This window comes from Vigna radiata, unplaced genomic scaffold (assembly GCF_000741045.1).
Source record: "Vigna radiata var. radiata cultivar VC1973A unplaced genomic scaffold, Vradiata_ver6 scaffold_393, whole genome shotgun sequence".
Lineage (NCBI taxonomy): Eukaryota > Viridiplantae > Streptophyta > Magnoliopsida > Fabales > Fabaceae > Vigna > Vigna radiata.
In genome coordinates this window covers 171230-180423 of record NW_014542625.1, presented here as the reverse complement: position 1 = coordinate 180423, position 9194 = coordinate 171230, and the positions used below count along the sequence as shown (strand labels likewise).

At 30.1% G+C, this 9194-nt stretch overlaps 2 long non-coding RNA genes across 5 annotated transcripts; both read left to right on the top strand.

Annotated features, from left to right (window-relative positions):
• Positions 1 to 469: 469 nt before the first annotated feature.
• LOC111240516 lies at positions 470 to 2490 on the top strand. Of its 2 annotated transcripts, none has more exons than XR_002666584.1 (6): positions 470 to 553; positions 659 to 826; positions 1150 to 1291; positions 1479 to 1503; positions 1898 to 1971; positions 2089 to 2490. It is a non-coding gene; the product is annotated as an uncharacterized LOC111240516 (long non-coding RNA). The 2 variants fall into 2 exon arrangements; XR_002666583.1 differs by having other exon boundaries at positions 2144 to 2486.
• A 319-nt stretch (positions 2491 to 2809) lies between these two features.
• Positions 2810 to 4997, top strand: LOC106780531. 3 transcript variants are annotated; one of them, XR_001377273.2, is made up of 6 exons: positions 2810 to 3041; positions 3121 to 3195; positions 3280 to 3426; positions 3538 to 3642; positions 3753 to 3863; positions 4534 to 4997. It is a non-coding gene; the product is annotated as an uncharacterized LOC106780531 (long non-coding RNA). The 3 variants fall into 3 exon arrangements; XR_001377271.2 differs by having other exon boundaries at positions 3516 to 3642; XR_001377272.2 differs by lacking the exon at positions 4534 to 4997 and adding an exon at positions 4036 to 4256 and having other exon boundaries at positions 3516 to 3642.
• Positions 4998 to 9194: the final 4197 nt, after the last annotated feature.

Genomic DNA, 9194 nt, shown 5'->3' with positions numbered 1-9194 from the left:
AACTTCTTTTCTATTGTTGTATGGAGTGAAGTGAATATGATATGCGGCTTTTTTTTGGTCATAATTCTATTTAAAGTTGTGGCTCATTCCTGAAATAAATATTGTGTGAAGGTAGGGTTTTGAAAGTTATAACACAATTTTATCCTTCAGATTATATATGATTATGACAACATTGGAAAAAATGACAATAGGGAGACTTGATTATTGTTATTGCTTTATGTAGAGTCTTATGTCTGAAATGTAACAGGTGAGTCGGCTTCCGGATTTATCGACCTCATAGGGGATTGTGCCTGAGACAACTCTTGGACACGAAAGTCTTCCACCTGTGGGCTTCCACCAAGTTGATGTAATATTTCCAATCTCTTAATACTTTCTGTTTAACTCTAATGCTGTCCTTAAGTAAAAAGAATAATACTATATTTATTCATTATAAATATATTGATTTTCTTGTCAATTATAACTTGTGCAGGATGTTGCTTTAATTGATGAAGTGGGAAATTTAGTTGACCATCACAGAGATATGCGCTTGGACATTGAGGATATGTCTTATGAGGTAATTATACAAAGATTAGTATTGTATTTTCTTGTCAATGAAGATATATGTGTGATAGAGGCTGTAGATAATTTGTGAATAATTTACACTTGAAACTGATGACAGGATCTCCTTGCATTGGGTGAGAGGATTGGCAATGTTAGCACCGGTTTATCAGAGGAAACAATCACAAATCAGTTGAAAACAAAATCCTATTCCTCAAGTGCTACTGGTATTAATCTGGAGGAGGAAGCTTGTGATGATCAGGAAACAGATTCTTGAATAATATGTCAGGTATGAACATTTAGAAACAGATTTCATGAGTATATGTCATGTACTAATGAATTACCCCTTACTAACTGGAGTGTTTATTATTATTATTATTATTATTATTTATTTATTTATTATTATTTATTTATTATTATTATTGTTTATTATTATTATTATTTATTTATTTATTTATTATTATTTATTTATTATTATTATTTATTTATTCCCTCATGTTAGTATATATCACAATTTAATTTAATTTGTGTCTCTGTAAAGTTGAAAAAGCTAACTCTTATTTTTTGTACATGAAAATCACTCAACTTTTATAACAATATTCACCTCCTGAGGAAGTTGAGTGTGGGGGCGGACTTTCACTGCTTCAAGTATATGATCGACCCAAAATGTGAGGACATTGGAGGAACTACACAAACCTGTTGAGCAGTTTCTTGGAGATTTTTTTAGCACAATTCATGTTCGTCTGTCCAACAGGTACTGCTAGTGAAATGATAGTTTTCTTGGTCTGCGATATTAGCTTTGTATATGGAATCTAGCTTAATATGTCTTATCTATATTGCAATTATATCAAACTATATTAACTCTTCTATGAGTTTTTCTTCTTGAAGTATTGCTATTTGTGTACGTTGATATAATTTTTTTCTCAATATTATGTTTTCAGGAGTTACCATCAGTCTTTTGTTCAGGTAAGTGTTTTTCTATGAACAAAGGTTGCTCAACTTCTTATGGTGCTTGATTACTTGCATGCTAATGATATTCTTCATCGTGATGTCAAGGTTAGCTAAACAAATCCTGTGATGTTACCTAGTTTCAACATGCTTGTTCTATTCTTTGGATTGAATTTTGTCTCTTTGTATTTTGTCATGACTTTCTTAATTGATTATCAGTTACATGGCTATCCATAATTACATATATCTGTCCAAAAATTCGAAAACGACTTGCATTTACTGATTTTATATATTTTTGGCAAACATTGCTCTCTCTCTCTCTCTCTCTCTCTCTCTCTATATATATATATATATATATATATATATATATATATATATATATATGTAGTTGTCTTTCATTTGTTTCAAACAGGATATAGAGGGCCTGATCAACAAAATTAACAAGTCCATAGTGGCTCCATTGCCAACAAAATATTCTGGTGCATTGTAAGTGTTTGTTCTTTTGTCATTTAGTTGTTATGGCTTATACTTTTAGTTATTAAATTGCTCTGTCATGCCTTAATGCTGTTAAATGTAGAACTTTTGTTATTTTCATTTTCACAGCAGAGGCCAAGGACTTTGTGCAGCTTAACTGAAATTGTTTCTTTTGATACAAAAGCAATCTTGTTGGAGGTAGGAGATGCTGTCAACACTGTTAAGAGAGCTTGCAACATTAAGAATCAGCAGTAGAAGTGTGAGGAGCTCTGGCTGCTGTTGCAAGGTGTCTTGAAAGTGCAGAACTAGAAGCCAGTACTGGAGGAAAAACTATTGTTGCTGTAAGGGAGAGCTGAGAAAGAGCAATTCAATACAACCTTGGAAACAATGCATACCTAGGCAGAGCATGGAGAAAAACAGATAAGCTCATTCTTTTCATTTACTTTTAATTGCAGTTATAGATTTTTAATAGTAATGTACATAACTTTAACTAGCATAGTATTTAGTAGGATAGATAATATGATGCTTTTCATAAAAATAAAAAGAATTAATTTTGATCTATGGCCAATTTAAACAGATTTTCTTTTTCTCAGCTTTGTAGTTTAGTTTAGTTTTTCTGTTAAGTTATATTCATTTCTTGTGTATAAATCTTTGTGTTATTTGTCTTGTACATACCTTTGATATGTGTCTGTTTGTGTGTGTAATATGTGTGTTTGTGTCTGTGAGTATGTGTTTTTGTGTGGTTGTGTGTGCTTGTGTAACTTATGTGTGTGTGTTTGTGTTGGTGTGTGTTCTTGTGTGGATAATAATTGTGTGTGTGTAACTTATATGTGTGTGTGTCTGTGTGTGTTTCTTTGTTTGTTTGTGCGTGTCTGTTTGGTTGTGTTTGTTTCTTTGTGTCTATGTGTGAGTTAATGCGTGTGTTGTGTTGGATCACTTTGTCTTGAGCAGTGAGGGATGAACGGGACCGCCAACTATCTCAAGTGCAAACTTTGACTACTGAATTAGAGAAGTCGAAAGATTCTATAGAGAAGTCCTGCTCCGAACTGANCAACATGACCATAAGAACAAATGAACTGGAGGTTGGTTTAACTTGTTCTTTTTGGTAAATGTCACATCCTATTGTTGTTATTGTAGAAATGTGATGATTTTTCTGCACAGGAAAAATGTGNTTTGCAAGATGAGCGGATAAAGTTGCTGCAATAGAACATNACCACTGCAGAGGAGAAACTGCAGGTAATGAATGAGGCATAAAGTTAAAAGAAAATGAAGTCCCATTGGACTTTTGATATGATACATTGGATTTTTGTTCCTTATTAGGTTTCTGACATATCTGCAAATGAGACAAGAACATAATTTGAAGGGCAACAAAAGCTTGTACATGAGTTGCAAAGGCGTTTGGAAGATGCANAATATAAAGTTATAGTAGGGGAGAAATTGGGGAAAGAATTGCACAATACAATTTTGGTAATTCCCTAAGCTAAATTTCATTGGTGATGGAAAAAATAAAACAATATGCAGACNATATTAATCTCTGTTTTTACATGAACTGAAAGGGAACATCCGCGTGTTCTGTAGAGTGCGNCCTTTGTTACCTGATGAGGCTTGTAACACAGAAGGAAAGGTTATATCTTTTCCCACATCAATGGAAGCTTCTGGACGGGGCATTGAATTGACACAGTGGTAAGTCTCATGATATTGAACTTGAAGTTGCTCTTTTTTCTATTTCATGTATGTTTATTACATACTATNATTTAACAATGCTGTAACTTNTATTGCTATTTCTATTTTAGGCCAAAAACATTCATTCACATTTGATAAAGTTTTTGCACCTGATGCGTTACAAGAAGAAGTTTTTATTGAAATTTCACAACTTGTGCANAATGGTCTTGATGGGTTATAAGGTAATCTCTTAAAGTTGTCTCTTGTTCCTTCTATGTTATTTCAAATCATATTATATGCATTGCATGACTGCTAAAAAGGTATAACTTCCTTTTTGATTATCTTTGTTCTATAATCAAAAAGACTTTTGAGTTTTGATTGATAATGTGTTATAATGGACATTTTTCTTTCCAGGTTTTTATTTTTGCCTATGGTCGGATAGGATAAGGGAAAACTTATACAATGATGGGCAGGCCTGGACATCCAAAAGAGAAAGGCTTAGAAGATTATTTTAGTGCATTTTAGCTTTTTATTTATTTATATGGCATGTTTGTGTTTTATTTATTTATTTTAAAATTTACATAAAGCATCAACTCTCTAAATTTATCTCTTTTTCTAGTCTTAGAAGTTTATTTTAGTGCATTTTAGCTTTTTATTCTCTAGAAATATTTCTTTAATTTTAGATTTTTGTAAAAATAGTATTAATTTTGTGTTTTTAGTATAAAAATAGTATTAATTCTCTAGAAACTTTTGCTATGCATCTTACAAACACACCTACTGATGGGTGTTNTGATTTTCATGCATTAATTTCTGATGATCTACTTGANGATTTGCTGGGTGAATCTGATTTCACTTTTTACAGATCTGTATTATTTAATGATTGACTCATGCATGCTGCTTTTGATGTTGCAGATGATAAACTTAGGGCTGTCACTAATATTNAGGGTGCTGCAGACATTAAAGATACAAAAGTAGTCTTGGTGGAGGTAGGAAATGGTGGCAACACTGTTATGAGAACTTGGAATATTAAGAATCAGGAACTCTGGTTACTGCAGCAAGGTGTCTTGAATGTGCAGAATCGAAAGCCAGTTATGAAGGGAAAGCTATTGTTGCTGAAAGGGAGAGCTGAGAAAGAACAATTCAATACAACCTTGGAAACAATGCATACCTGGGCACAACATGGAGAAAAACAGATANGTTCGGTCTTTTCATTTCCTTTTATTTGTAGTTATAGATTTTTGTTATTAATGTACATAGCTTTAANTAGCATAGTAAATAATAGGATAGATAATATGTTGTTTTTCATAAAAATAAAAAGAATTAATTTTGATCTATGGCCAATTTAAACAAATTTTCTTTCTCTTAGCTTTGTAGTTTAGTTTAGTTTTTCAATTNTGTTATATTCATTTCTTTTGTTCTTTTAATTTTGTTTTGTATAAATCTCTGTGTTGTTTGTCTTGTACATACCCTTTGATATGTGTCTCTTCGTGTGTGTAATATGTGTGTATTTGTGAGTATGTGTTTTTGTGTTTGGGTGCATGTGTGCTTGTGTGTGCGCTTGTGTAACTTATGTGTGTGTNAATGCGTGTGTGTCTTTGTGTTGGTGTTTGTGTTCTTGTGTGGATAATAATTGTGTGTGTAACTTATATGTGTGCGTGTGTCTGTTTGTATGTGTGTTGTCCGTGTGTGTTTCTTTGTTTGTTTGTGTGTGTCTGTTTGATTGTGTTTGTTTCTTTGTGTCTATGTGTGAGTAAGATTGTGTGTGTGTTTTTGTTTGTGTAACTTATGTGTATGTGTGCTTGGGTAACTTATGTGTGTGTGCGCTTGTGTAACTTATGCTTGGGTACAAGTTATGACTGTTGAGGTTCTGTAAGTGATTCCTTCCTTTAAATTTCTAATTTTCCTTTTATTTTCTTATGGGTTTAATGTGGTTTAGTTTATGAGCTTATGGGCTCAAGTGATTGTTTAATTTATTTATTTTGAATGATTATTATTTTTATGTGATATAAGGATAAATAGCTTGGTTGCCTTTGTTTATTATGTTGGGATTTTTTGTTTTTTAAATATTTCTCAGTGGACAAGATCTTTTGAAACTTAAATACAAATTAAGGCAATGCAAATAGAATCATCCTAGAGATACTGAAGGAATCAAAGACTCGTTATTTTGTTGGCAAATGTTGAAATTATTAGCACTTACAGATCTTCAAGATAAATGTCTCACGATGCAATATTTTGACGGCAGACTGAAAAAATATAATTTTTTTAGTCTAATTTGATAGCATTATATGGGTCTATTTCGTGTTCAAAGCACCCCTTGATATGCAACACTGCACCTAAGACAACTTCTTGATCGGATCTTCATTTCTTGAATATCAACGTAATCCGTTTTAATTGTAAGTGGATTTGGTATTTCTTAACTACTTTTGGGCTTATCTGTCGGTGACTATCAAGGTACGAAATCTTGTTGTGATCTAAGACTTGTGGTGGAAGAAGCTGGTGATGATGATTTCAATAATGTGTGAGGTGTGGGAACAACGACATGGCATACCCATCACTCAGAACACTAACAACGACGAGAGAGACTCAATTCCAACATAGAGCGAAAGAGAGAATCTAAACAGAGAGAGAGAGTCTGTCGTCGGCAAAGGTCCGACCATGATCGGCGATCGGCGACGAGCAAGGAGGCCTATGCCCTGACTCGATGAAGAACCCTCGATGGTTAATATCTAAATCCCTAATTCCATTTTCAATTCACTTTTTCCTTTCCTGAACATTTTCAATTCCTAATATATTATTTTAACATAAACCAATTCAATTTTGTCACGTCATAATTTTTTAATTTAAATAAAAATTCTATCTAATCAAACAATGCACATCAGCATAAATACATCAACTCAATTTAACGCCGTCTAAAAACACTTAACGGTTAGAGTAAAATTGACTTATTTTTATAAAAAATACGACCCAATTGAAACAGTTGCAAAAATGAAAATCTAACTAAGATTACCATACAAAAGTTAAGACCAACTGAGAAATTAAACCATACCATAGCTTTTATTATACACGCTTTTATTATACACGCCTTGCCTCCTTGGGATCATAATCAATTTCCAAAATCTTTTATAAAAGTATCATAATCTCTTTTCAACTTATGTATTTCTTTTAATATATATATAATACATACAATTTTTTTTTGTTTTTTTGTTTTAATTAACTTCTGAATACATATAAAACTGCTAAAAACAGTACACAATCTTGTAAATTAAGAACATTTTATGTAAACATAGTATACTCTGTTAAACTGAGATAAAGTCAGTGAATATAACAAATTAAAATAAATGCGTAGAGTAAGTAAAATGTTGTTATCGTAAAATGTTAGTTAAGGTAAAAAAGTATTAAACAAGGTCAGAAATTACTGGGTAAAGCAAATAAATACTGTGAAATGTAAAGAAAGACTGATGTTGTCCACTGAACAAACTAAACTAATTTTCAAATACCTATTTCAAGTAAATACTTACTAAAAATAATATAAATAGACAACTATTTTTATATATTTATCAGTAATATTATTATTTATTTATTACTTTATTATCTATAATCTGTCAATACTGATTTAAATATAGGAATGACTTTATATGGATAACTCTTCCAAGACTTAGATTTGTCCAATAAAATAAAAGACTTTCAAATATCCTAATATTAATAAATAAATAAAAATACGGGAAAAAAATGTTTTATTAACCTTGTAAGAGGAGGTAACAATATAAGCACCATTTGAGTTTTAAAATTAGTCATCAACTATTTAGCTTGATGAAGGAAAAACCAGTAAAGTTATAAAATTAGTTTAGTGATAAAAGTGAAGGACAAGTGAGAAAAAGATATTTTATATTAACATTAAGAAAATATAATATTGATTTGAAGAATTTGAAGAAAAGATAAATAAGTATTCTAAATTTAACTCTTACACTAATAAAATATTAATAACTAACATTTACAGATAAAAAAATGTTAACTAAATAATCTACATCAATGTTTATAAATAGTTATCGAAGTAGTTATATTATAATGATTTGGCGAATGGGTAATTTCAAAAAGATATTTGAAGACAAGTATTTTTTTTTACTTTAATAAATATAAAAAATTTCACTTTAGTTTTATGGGTTAAAGGTTTTTATTTTTTTACAATTTGAATTTTGTTTAAATTGTACCATTTGAAAGGAAAAAACAAGGTATTCTATATTACACATTCAAAAGGTATTTTTTTATGCAACATTTTTTTTAGATAGTATAATATGAAAAACATTTTTTTAATTATATAATCTAGAATTGCAAAATTTAGAAATATTTCTAATTATAATTATGTAATTTGAAAGTTATTTTTGATTTTTGAATTATACAATTTAAAAATAATTGTTCTTTTGAATTTATTTTTTGTATTTTTGAATTCCACAATAAAAAATAATCTTTTGCATGAAAAAAAATGTCATTACACATTCATTTTTTACAGAAAAATCTTTTAAATTGTGCAATATTGTAGAATATGAATGCCATTTTTTCAATAACTTTTTTTTTTATTTGCACAATTTATAAGGTATCGGTAAAGAGTGAAAAATTTCTTTCCTCATAATGCAGTGTGATATATTACTTTCTTTTAAATATGAAAAATAGAAAATATACAATAACAATAAGACATGACTGAAAGGATGATGACAAAAGAAAATGAATAAGGATCAGCATAAAGACATAGAAAAAAAAAGAAGAAAATAAAGGTATTTTTGTCTTTTAAATAAGTTACAGAGGTTCGGAAAGAACCATGTGGTTCTGGAAGAAATACCCTGTGAAGACTGGTGAGAGAGATAATCCAGTTTGGAATGGGGGTTACTTCCTGTACCTCTCCAATTCCAACCCCCACCCCCCATTCCATTTTTATTCTTTGCTCTATTTTTTCTATTCTAATTTTATCCTTTAGCAAAAATTTATATTTAGAAATAAAATTTTATAATTTTATTCTCCCACCCCCACATAACTTATTTATTCTTTTTTTTCTTTTTATCTTCATGCTTTCATCTTTACGCTTTCTTCCCAAGAATTCTTTGTTCTATTTTTCTAGAAATTCTTTCTCCCATTCTTCTTATATTTCAAGTGATAATTGAGATATCGATTTCTTCTGGAAGAATTTGTCCTTCAATTATTATATCTTTGCATTACATTGGTGTGGTAGTGTTGTATCCAACTTTTAACCAGCGATCCTCTTCGAGTCGAGGTTAGTAATACCTTCGTAAAACCGTTAAAACGGATAGCGACTTCCATTTACCCTTAAACGGATGTTGACATCCGTTGACGGATTCCCACATCCGTTTAAGGGTTTTCTATATTTTTTTAGATTATGTTTTTGTTAGTTTTATTTTTTAAAATTTGTTTTTATTAGTTTTATTTTTTAAGATTTGTTTTTATTAGTTTCATTTTTTAGGATTTGTTTTTATTAGTTTTATTTCTTTAAGATTTATATTTTAAGATTTGTTTTTATTAGTTTTATTTTTTAGGATTTGTTTTTATTAGATTTTTATTTTATT